A 12378-nucleotide genomic window follows, 5' to 3' on the forward strand; every position below is an offset into this window, starting at 1 on the left:
TATTCATCACAATGACGTGTAATCCAGGATGGGAAGAAATCCAAAATGAGCTTTTACCCGCACAAACCGCACAAGATCGTCCAGACTTGCTTGCAAGAGTTTTCAAATCAAAATTTGAAGAATTGAAAGATGATATTGTGGTTAAAGGGGTTCTCGGAAGAGTTATTGTATATGTGCAAGTCTTTGAGTTCCAAAAAAGGGGTTTACCACATGCACATATGCTTATAATTCTCGATGAAGATGATAAATTGCATAATCCAGAGGATTACGATCGAGTTGTTAAAGCAGAAATACCGTGTAAGGAGGAACAACCTCAGTTACATAAAACTGTACTGAAACATATGATACATGGTCCTTGCGGAGTACAAAATCCAAGATCACCATGTATGAAAAATGGGCGATGTAAAAAAGGATACCCAAAGCCTTTCTCGCCAGAAACCTACCAAGACAATGACTCATATCCTGTTTACAAACGATATGATACTAATAATCCCGTGCCATTAAATGATCATTGCAGGATTATGGTAGACAATACTTGGGTTGTTCCATATAATCCTTGGTTACTGCTAAAATATAATTGTCATATTAATGTTGAAATATGTTGCAGTATCAAGAGTGTAAAGTACTTATACAAATATGTGTATAAAGGCCCAGATCGTGTCTCTATGGAAGTTAGACCAGGCCCAAATTATGATGAGGTCCAACAGTACGTTGATGCAAGATGGGTATGTGCTCCAGAGGCATGTTGGAAGATATTTTCTTTCCCTATGTATCGAATGTACCCTGCCGTTTTTCGTTTGCAAATTCATCTTCCAGATAGACAACAGGTACATTTTAGACCACATGAACCAATTGCTAATGTTTTGGAGCGAAGTAAAAAGACAATGCTCACTGAATTTTTTTATATGAATACGATTGATCATGATGCACGAAATTATCTATATAGAGAGTTCCCTGAGCATTATTGTTGGGATTATAAAAACAAAACATGGACACAAAGAAGATCTCATAAAAAAGTAGTGGGCAGGGTATATACTGTTTCACCATTTGATGGAGAGAAGTTCAATTTGCGTGTTCTTCTTAATCATGTCAAGGGGCCAACAGGATTTGACGATTTATTGACTGTGAATGGGATAACCTATCCAACTTTTAAACAAGCAGCTGAACATAGGGGTTTACTAGAGAATGATAACAGCATACGACAATGTCTACTTAAGGCAAGAGACATTCGAATGCCGTCAGCTTTAAGAAGATTGCTCGCAACAATATTGGTATTTTGTTTACCAATTGGAGTAAGAGAATTGTGGAATGAGTTCTATCCATATATGATAGAAGATTACCCATCAATATCTGTTACAACAGAGACACGTCGTACAAATAAACTTCTCAATGATTTAGAGGTATTACTCTTGCAACATGGAAAGCATATTACAGAGTATGATTTGCCGATTTTAACTGGAGAATGTGACAATGATTCAACTATACCAAGACTTATACAAGATGAGCTAACTATTCCTAATATAGATGAAGAATTCACTTTAATTGAGAAGTTGAATAACGACCAGAGACTTGCATATGAGACAATCATGACAGTTATTGATCGTAACGAAAGCATGATATTCTTCATCGATGGGCCAGGGGGAACTGGAAAAACATTTTTGTATCACACAATATTGGCAGCCTTGAGAAAAGCTGGTCACATTGCAATTGCCACAGCTACATCTGGCATAGCAGCAACATTACTCCCTGGTGGAAGAACAGCGCATTCCAGGTTTAAGATTCCTTTAACTCTAGATGCTTCATCTACTTGCTCAATAAGTAAACAATCAGACTTAGCTGAGCTTATTAGACGTGCCACCATAATAATTTGGGATGAAGCCCCAATGGTAAATTGACGTGCACTCGAATCTTTAGATAGAACATTTAGAGATATTATGGAAGTAAATTTACCTTTTGGTGGGAAGGTGCTAATTTTGGGTGGAGATTTTCGTCAAGTGCTTCCGGTTGTTCCAAAGGGTACAAAGGCAAAAATGATTGATGCATGCATAGTCAAGTCCCCATTATGGAAAGATGTCAAAGTATTACATTTGAAGCAGAATATGAGGTCTAGCAATGATGAAGAGTTTGCTGAGTACATACAACACATTGGTGATGGGAATGAACCATATATAATTGATGATTTGATTAAACTACCCCCTTCAATGGCAATGCAATGGGAGGGTCAGCATTCTATATACAACTTGATTGATCAAGTTTTTCCAAATTTACAAGACCATGTCAATGATGCAAGGTATAGGGTTGATAGGGCTTTGCTAACACTTATAAATGATGATGTTGAACAACTTAATGCAAAGATAATTTCTCAGTTTCCAGGAGATGAGTTTACATTACATTCTTTTGATGAGGTTGAAGGAGATACACAACATCTATATCAACAAGAATTCCTAAATTCTATATCTCCAGGGGGTTTACCACCACATATATTAAGGCTAAAAAAGGGTGCTCCAATTATGTTGTTGCGCAATATAGATCCAAAAGCCGGATTATGTAATGGTACAAGATTGATATGCCGTGAATGTTTTAACAACGTAATTGATGCTGAAATTTTGACTGGACAATATGTGGGTACACGCATTTTTTTGCCAAGAATCCCTTTAAAGACAACAGAAAATGTACACTTTGCATTTGTAATGATCAGACGACAATTTCCTGTACGTTTAAGCTTTGCACTTACAATAAACAAAGCGCAAGGTCAGACAATTCCAACTGTTGGAATTTATCTTCCTGATCATGTTTTTAGTCATGGCCAATTATATGTGGCATTGTCAAGGGGAGTCTCCCAATTCACCACAAAACTATTGGTGCAAAAAGGCAGAATACCTGAGGAGGAAGGTGTTCACACAAGAAATATTGTGTATAAAGATGTTTTGTTCCCTTCATCATAGGTATTAATTAACAATTGAAAAGAACTGTCTTACATATAGATTTATTTTAATAATTTACAAATTTTAAAGGTTATGCTATCTTCATTTTAATATTTCACTCTTTGAAGTTTTTTATGTATACAATTAATTGGTAACAGGAAGAATGCCTAACTCAAATGTGAGGATTGAGTCCACTATGCTAAATAATGGAGTGCATGCTGTTCCTACTGCTCATTGGGAGAAGTGGAAGGATGATCAGTCAATATCGAACATGGAGGCCATTGATAACAAGGTATATTTCTTTCTAATGATATCAATAATCAGCATCCTTTCTATTGTTTTATCAAAAATAATATTAAAAATGTCATGTTGCGAATGGGTTAGGTTCGAAAATTGCAAATTTATTCACCTGGTTGGGGATTCACTGTTCGAGCTGACAAGAAAGAGCTTTGGAGAGAAGTGAAACGAGTTTTAGAGTCACAAGAATTGGAAAGGTTTGTTATGCTATTTTTAAAAATAGGAAAATAACTAATTGATAATTTTAATATACAAACATTTTTTTTCCTTCATTTTGAAGGACCAAGAACAAAGACAAACAACAAATCGCTGTCAATAGCAATGAAGTTTCCAACATCCATAAGAATAAAGACAAAGGAAAAATGAAGGACGATGTGATCTCTAACACTCATGCCAACAGAGACAAACGGAGAATGAAAATCAAGGACAATGTGGTTTCCAACATCAAAGAGCAAAAAAAGATACGAACAAAAAAAATCAAGGACGATGCAATCTTCAACACCAAAAACAGTAAAGACAAACAGAAAATGAGAGTCAAGGACGATGCAATAATAAAGCAGGTACAAAACATTACCACGTCTACTTAAAAAAAAAAAATTATATAGTTTTTAAATTAATTTTTTTTAAAATTTTGGTAATTAAATGATAGTTCTTCAAGTCCCAAGCTGAAGTAGATCATTTCACATACATGGAGCTATGCAATATCATCCAAAGGTCAGTTCAAATATTTCATTTTACAAGTTTATGCATGATATTTATAGTGCTTATCATTATTATGTACGTTTTAAAGTCTCTATTAATAACACAAACTAACACATTTTGTATCATAGGTTCATGGCAAATGCTGCTGGAAAGCAATTAGAATGTGAAACAAATAGCATTGCTCCACCAACTTCTCCACCGTAGTCGTCATAATATTAATAAGTTCACCTATTCCATGTTTCAGATGTAGTGCATTATTTTACAGTTTTATCATAATTGCTTTTGGCAAGGTCATCACATGTATTTTGTAAGTAGTCTTATTGTTACAGTTTTATTATGCATTTTCAATATATGCACTATTTATAAGATTTATTTAGAGGATCTTTTTTTTCCTCCCCCTAAAGGTTAATACTAAATTATTGCATTATCTCCCAATCAATAATACGTTGATTACTGCATAATTTTTTTTTTGGGCAAAAATGGATAATAATTACGGAATACTAGCCTCTGAGCACGCGCTCAGAGGCTCTTCTATTTTTTGGATAAGGATTAAATTAGAGCATTTATTATAATTTGGAATTATTATATTTTTCAATCACAAAAAAAAAACCTAGGGGTGTGATGAGTGTCATGTGTGGAGAAATAATTTTTCAATCACACCCCTAGATTTTTTTGTGATGAAAAATTATTGTGATTGAAAAATTATTTCTCCACGCATGACACTCATCACACCCCTAGGTTTTTTTTTTGTGATTGAAAAATATAATAATTCCAAATTATAATAAATGCTCTAATTTAATCCTTACCCAAAAAATAGAAGAGCCTCTGAGCACGCGCGTGAGCTCATATTAACCTGTACTACAAGTACATAGCATATTTTCTAACCTTTTATCAAAAAGAAGTAAAGAGAGCTTATTATTGAACAAAACGGAAGATACCAGAACCTTGATTATCTTAAATATGCTATTTAATGCTATTGGACAAATATTTACTTCTTACATGCTTGAAAGCAGGTTAACATTCTACTTAAGAGGAATTTCCAATACGCTAAGGCTGGCAGCATGTTTAACCCATTAATCAAATACAAAGAACCATCTGGTAGAAAACTACAACTAATACCCATGGACCAAAAGACACTGAGAATCACTGGAAAGTTTTCTACAATTTTATCAAACACTTTTACTCAACCATTATTTAATTCTAATCCATAAACTCATATTTTTCCCAACATTTTTAAAGCACCAAAAAAAAAAAAAAAAAAAAAAACCCTTGCAATTTACATATATATATATATATATACTCATCTGCGAATTTTGCAAGCATGGAAATCCAATGAAAGTTATTAATTTAATAGTGCAACATTGAAAAAAGTTACACCAAGTGAGCTTATATATCTTACATATGTTGGTAAGTCAAAAGCCCAAAATCCTTACAAATAAATAAATTTCGTCACAGCTCAGAATAAATCAGATAACAAAACTCAAAACACATAAATTAACGCAGCGTTTGGCAGCACAGAATGGGAATATGAATTGTGATAAGAAGTCAATAAAAAGATTTAAAGACACTAAGAACCATTGGAAAGTTCTCTTAGTGGCAAAACCCATAATACCCAACTACAATAACAATCAAATAAAAAAACCCATACCTGAAATATGAAATTGTTGAGAGGGAAGAGCAGTGAGAGAGGCAATGTGGTGAGTGAGAGTGAGAGGTGTGAGAGTTAGTGAGGCTGAGTGTGGACTGTGAGAGTTGAGGATGCTCTATTTTTGGGTGAAAGTTTAGTGAGGCTAAGTGTGGACTGAATAATATAGTCCCAGGAACGCGTTAGTTATTATATACTATATGTTTTTGAGTGTGGACAGAACGGGTTAGTAAAATAGTTCCACCAGAACTCGAGTCTTATAGACTCGAGTTCTGTTCAAAATTTATTTAGAATGAGCTTTGCTGAAGTAAATCTTGAGTCTTATAGACTTGGTTTGTGTCAGGCAAAACTCGAGTCTCTAAGACTCGAGATCTGTTGAAAGTTTGTTAATTCCTCTAATCCAATCTCGAGTCTTATAGACTCGGTTTGTGCCAAGCAAAACTCGAGTCTTAAAGACTCGAGATCTGCGTGGCAATTTTTGCCACCTCAGCTGTTCAGAACAAATGCAAAGCTACTTTGTAACAGTCGGTTTTTAAGTTGAATCTCGAGTTTCAAAAACTCGAGATGTTAGTTTTCTTAATTCTTTCAAAACATTCCTAACTTACTATTTTGAATGGCTGAAGACATCTGTTATGCACAATACCTCCAGGCTCACATCTCACAGGACTCATGAGTTTATTTACATACTTTGTCATCCATGTATCTCAATGTAAGTATGGAATTAGAAAGTACTACATCACCTTATACATGGGTTATCATTTACTCTACACTTCTCATCATATTAGCACGTGAAATGGATTAAATCAAGAATAGATATTAGTACATAAACTGACAACAAGAAGTCATATAGAATCTACAAGTAAATCAGGTCTTAAAGAGGTGAAAGAAGAAACAAGGGGGAAATGACATAAAGGACTCTAGAGAGGGAAATTAGGATATTGTATGAGTTGCCTCCTTGGATAGTTCACTAAAGGAAGCTATGGATTGTTGTGAGAAACTGCCGAATGTACGTGATAAAAGCTTGAAAGTGCACGCATTAAAATGATGCATCAAGTCCTATTGCTAATATCCCTAAAGCATCAAGTTCTGTTGCTAATATCTCTATAGAAAGGATTGCTTCACAAAACAATAGTGCTAACTATATTATATGTGGGTCTTCTTTATTTGGATAAATTTCCTGTTTGTTGATATGAATTCCCCAAATTTTGTTAGGATGGCTTCTACCGGTCAGGTTTGGCTTCTACATGACTTGTGCTGTCAAATTGAGAGATGAGGGGAAGGAAAACAGATCAAAATTGATATTCATCCATCAAAGGAGAAAGGGATTAAGAAAAAAAATTTAAAAGTTAGAGCAACTACAAAGTTACTTTATTCAGGTTGTATCTCTCACAATCTTGATTTGAGTTTCTAGATTACAGGTGCAACAAATTCAAGCACACACAGAAGGAGCAAATGATTTTGTGAGTATATAATAATTTCATCTGGTATGAATAACAATAAAAATCAATAACTTCATTTCAATAGATTCATTGCTATATTGTAGGAATGAGAAGCAAAAGGGAATTTAACTTATGTTAATTTAGGAATTTTGGTGATGCAGAAACACATATTGATAAGGGGCATTATTGAAAATTGAGGGTCTAGTGATGTACAAATAATTTGCATTTTATATTTTCATGTAGCCTCTCATCATCAGAAGGTTGGGTTGTCTTAACATGCTTAGCTCTTATGTTTGAGCGTAAAGCAAAGTTAGGAGCATTCAGGTTCTGTTTTGATTTAGATAACTACACTTTTGCTCAAACTGGTTAGAAGTGTGCTTAGACTTTCCATTTTATCTTCTATATGTTTCTAAAGGTAAGGAATCCATCTTTTTTTAATGTAGCACTCACCATTTGTTATTTCTCATAGCCTCGATAGGATGCTTGATAATTACCTGATAAAAACTCCATTTGCTAACATATAGTGGATTCAATAATTGTTTCATTAATAGGTGAAGTAAAATGCAATATTCCACTGTCATGTAAAGAACCAACATCAAAATGCACCCATTTCTTTAAAGATAAAGCACTTTTGAAATATAATCTTACAAAGAATGTGAAGTAAAAATGCGCACATAAAGAAAGATGATCAGGTGATTTTAGGAAGGGACAAGTGAAATAACACTAAACAAATGAAAAAAAAGGAAAGTTCTGCATCTTTCTTCAGCATGATCTCCAAACCTTGGCAGTGTGTTTTGCTGATGCAAATATGCACAACTTCACACTTTTTCCAAGGTATGGATTTTAATTCTTTTGCTCGATGGATTTAATTTTATAGGTTTGTTCAATTTAAGTTTATCTGATTTTTGCACATGTTATTTCAATTTCATTATGTGATTGTGTCAGTTAGTTTGGTTTTATTGTGTTATTTCATATCCAAACTCTCTGTGTTTTCCTTTTCTTTTTCAATTTCTATTTATTTTTTCCTTTAAGTTTTATTTTGTAGTCATGGTTGGAAAGTTAGAATGGTTATATAAGGTGTTCTACTTGTTACCTAGAAAACAATGATTTACTAGGTTTTAATCTTCTACACCTATAATCTTATCTAATGGAAACTTTGAAGACACATATATGCCTTTTGCCTTTTGTTATCTTGTTCTTTTTTATTCCTTTTCTCATGTATAAGGGGGTTCATTAAGAACTAAGTAAGCTAAACATCACAGCTAGATAAGATAATGAAGGAAGTACGAATAACAAAATCTTCATTGTGAATGGTTGCAAGTGTTTGATGAAAAGCTTCAATAGCAGCATATGACATCTCACATTGCAAAAATTTAACTATCATGACAATGTCATAGCAAAACTTAGTTGCTTATCGTTAGAAGTTGATATTTGTTATCATTTTTAAAAATTGTTAGTCAATAGATATTGCTTTTAACAAAGGGGTTCTATGAGACTATCATGGTAAAATAAATATTCATTTGTTAATTTGCTACTCTTTAAGTATTTATGTAATCAATATTCTTACAAAGGAGAATAGTATTGTATGACACTTTTTTCGTACTTGATTTTCATACTTTTTCAAATAGAATTTCTATCTTAATTTTTTCACTCAATGGGCAACACGTGCCTTGCATGTGCCACCCTAACTAGTGTCATCTTAAAAAGTTGTAAAATAATTATGAAATTTAATGTATTTGATTATTTGTAGAATTGTTGATTGATGTTAGGCAAAATACTAGTGGGCTAAGTCCAGCATCCTGCAAAGACGGACGCTCAGTTGGGTTGAGGGTGAGTTTGGTTCAGCTTTTTGTAAAAGTGCATAATGAAAAAGTGGAGATTTCAAAAAGTGCATTTTCAAAAAGCTGAGTGTTTGGTAAAAACTGTTAAAAAGTACTTTTTGAAAAAACTGAGTGTTTGACTAACATTTATAAAAATGGCAGTTTGAGGAATAAATTACCAAAAAAGACAATGTATATATATAAGGGAGTTTATTTCATACTTTTTATTTTTTATTTTTTATGTGAGTTTGGTTCATACTTAAATCAATTTTTCTCTTTCTAAAAAGATTATTTTTTTCTCACCAATATTAGCTAATAATAACCTATCACTTAAAATTTATTGTGAAAGTATTGTGAAAATATTGTGATAAAAATTGATACTGATTTTAATTTTAACGTGTTATTAAAATTATTTTTTCCTCTTTCTAAATTTTTTTTTTCCTCACTAATATTAGCTAATAATAACCTATCACTTAAGATTTATTGTTAAAATATGTGATAAAAATTGATACTGATTTTAATTTTAACGTACTATTAAAATTATTTTTTTCTCACCAATATTAACTAATAATAATCTACTATTTAAGATTTATTGTAAAAATATTGTGATAAAAATTGATACTGATTTTAATTTGAACGTGCTATTAAAATTATTTTTTTCTCTTTCTAAAAAAATTATTTTTTCACACTAATATTAGCTAATAATAACATACCACTTAAAATTTATTGTGAAAGTATTGTAAAAATATTGTGATTCTATTTTTTTTTTCCTTTTTTTCCCTCTTTTTTTATCCTCTACACACGTACTGCATTTCTTTTCTTTTTCTTTTTTTCTCCTTCTTTTCCCTTTGTTTTTTTTCCTCCACACACATTCCCTTCCACTTTTCTTTTTTAACTTCTTTCCTCTTTTGCAATCTACCACTTCCTCCAAACTCAGAACACTCTAGCTCTCCTTCTTCCCTTTTTTTTTTTTTTTTGGTTCTCCTTTTCTCTTAGCACTTCCTTTCTCCCTTTACTAAAAATTATACCCTTACTTTTTTCTTTTTTTTCCTTTACTCTTTTTTTGCTCTTTGTTTTTCCCAGAACATTCCACAGACTCAATAGAGCTCTCCTTCAATCATTCTTCCTTTTTCTTTTTTTTCTTTTTTTTTCCTTTTCTCTTAGCACATCGTCTGTAACACCCATGCAAGGGATTGATTTTTTTTTTTTTTTCCTTAGCTGATTTGAGAATTTGTTATAGATTTTTTTGTGTTTGGATTTGCAAATTTGTTATTGAGGGGGCAGAGTAGAGAGATGAGATGAGAGGAATGAGGACCGCGTGAGAATTGAAACCATTTATCAAGGGTAATTTGGTATTTTTCTGCAGAGCCCAACGGATACCATTCAAACGCGCATTTGACTTTTTGTTTATGGACCTCCAGAGGTCCATAACTGTCTTGCGCGTTTATGCCTTCATCCAAAACGCAACTTTTATATAAAAGTTGCGTTTCTGCTTTACCAAACACATATTTCCATCCAGCTTTTAGAGAAATGCGCGTTTCAGCCCCTAAAATCTGAAACAAACGGGCACTGAGAATAGCATCACATTGGCACTAGGCTACCACCCTTTAAAGGAATAAAATTGTGCACTGACCATCAGCTATAATTTTTGGTGCAGTAGATAAGTGCTTAGTCCTAACAATTGGTATTGTAAGTATTTGGTCATAACAATTGATAGTACTTGAAACCAACATTTGACTTAAAGCAAGCAACTTTTAATTTACACATTGATTAGATCCTTCTATACCATACAAAAACAAACTAACAAAGTTGTGGCTGCGAACAAAAGCAACGTTGGTCCTTTGTTCTTTCTAGGATGTTGATGAGTTTAGTTTCATTGGATTAACTTATTTTGCTTAAAAATAAAGATATAAAGTAAATAAATCGGAGAAGAAATTCAGCACAGCACAATGACTACTCCCATGGTTGATACTTCATAAATAACATTACATCACTTTTTTTTTTTTAATTAACTCTACACTCTTATACAAACGGGATCAAATATGCAAGCAATAGCTATCAACAAGGATAGAATATCTTATAGTTCAATTGGTTAGCACTTTTTAATGTTTCTGACTGATGTATCTAGAATTCAAATTCTCACTCTCTCCAAACTATTAGATTATCAAAAAAAATAAAGGTGGAATGTCAGTTGGGTTATTAGCATATTCGCAAGTCAAGTAGTTAATTTTATTTGTGAAATAAATCTCTATGAATTTAATTTTGCACAGTTAGAAACTTATAATAGATTTTCGTCTTCCATCTAGTAATCCTTTGAAATTATATTTGTGTTCCCAAAGACAAAAGAGGATGAATGACTATGTCTATATTAAACTCACGTATAGAAGACAAAATGGCATGCAAAACTGTGTTAAAATGTGAAAACTGCATTGAGTCAATTATCTTGGTTCTACCAAAACAGTAAGTGTGGAAAACTCAGGTGCGAACTCTTTCCCCAAAGAAGAAAGTGGAAAATCTGTGAAAAAGGCCATCATCTAATCATATCTATCAGCAATTCGGACATGGGCCTTACTTAACTTTAAAAGAAAGTTACAGGCCACACTCAATCCCATCAAGAGAAGTCTTGGACTAAGCTTTTGCCCTTCCTTAATCAACTCCAAGAGGGCCTTGTGATTTCGAACTTACCTACTCACTACATCAGCATCACTGTTTGTTAAAAAAAAAAATACATACTGTATATAATTGCTGTGTGAACCCAAAAGGTTTGAAAGATTGAAGTTAAAAACTGTGGTGGTGCGTGCATCATGAGTATATGAAAAGGTTGCTTTAATAATGGCGAAGAGTGGAGAGCAAGCACTTTGTGGTCCACACGTTTTTCTTTCGGTGCTGAGTGCCAATGGGGGGTTTTCTTCCCTGCTTTGAAATTTGAATCATTGATGCAAGTTGGGAAACTAAGGGGCTGTTTGGCTTCACTTTTTTTATCACTTAATTTTTCACATCCGTTTGGTATTATCACCTAATTTCCATCACTCAATATTTTTTACACTATTTGTGGGTCCATACTTGTCAGCCGGTGAAGCTTTTTTTTTTTTTTTTTTTTTTTTTTTCAGTACCCAAACTCACCAAAGCTTAAAAAAAAAAAAAAAAAAAAAAAAAAAAAAAAAAAAAAACCGAACTGAAGACCAAACAAGTGAAAAAAAAAAAAAAAAAAAAAAAAAAAAAAACCCAGAACTGAAGACCGAACAAGTAAAAAAAAAAAAAAAGTCAAAAGGTGGTCAAAAGTTGCGGTTGTAGATCTCCCTATGTGTGTTTATTTACGGAAATGCTATTGAGTTATGGAAACTGAAAACAGCCAAAATGTGTTTTCAGTTTCCATAACCCATAACTTAAAAATCAGAGAATTGAGTGATGGAAACAGAGTTATGAAAACAAAGTTATCGTTTGCCAAACAACATTTTTGTTATGGGTCCCATCATTTTTGAGTTATGAGTTATGAAAACTGAGAATTGAGTTTTCAAAATTTGCAATCCAAATAGCCTCTAAATTATTAC

General features: G+C 32.8%; 1 pseudogene; it reads left to right on the top strand.

Moving 5' to 3' along the window:
- Positions 1 to 11: 11 nt before the first annotated feature.
- On the top strand, positions 12 to 4127 carry LOC126690046 (uncharacterized; annotated as a pseudogene).
- The last annotated feature ends 8251 nt before the right edge of the window (positions 4128 to 12378 follow it).

Source organism: Quercus robur, chromosome 6, assembly GCF_932294415.1.
Source record: "Quercus robur chromosome 6, dhQueRobu3.1, whole genome shotgun sequence".
Taxonomy (NCBI): domain Eukaryota; kingdom Viridiplantae; phylum Streptophyta; class Magnoliopsida; order Fagales; family Fagaceae; genus Quercus; species Quercus robur.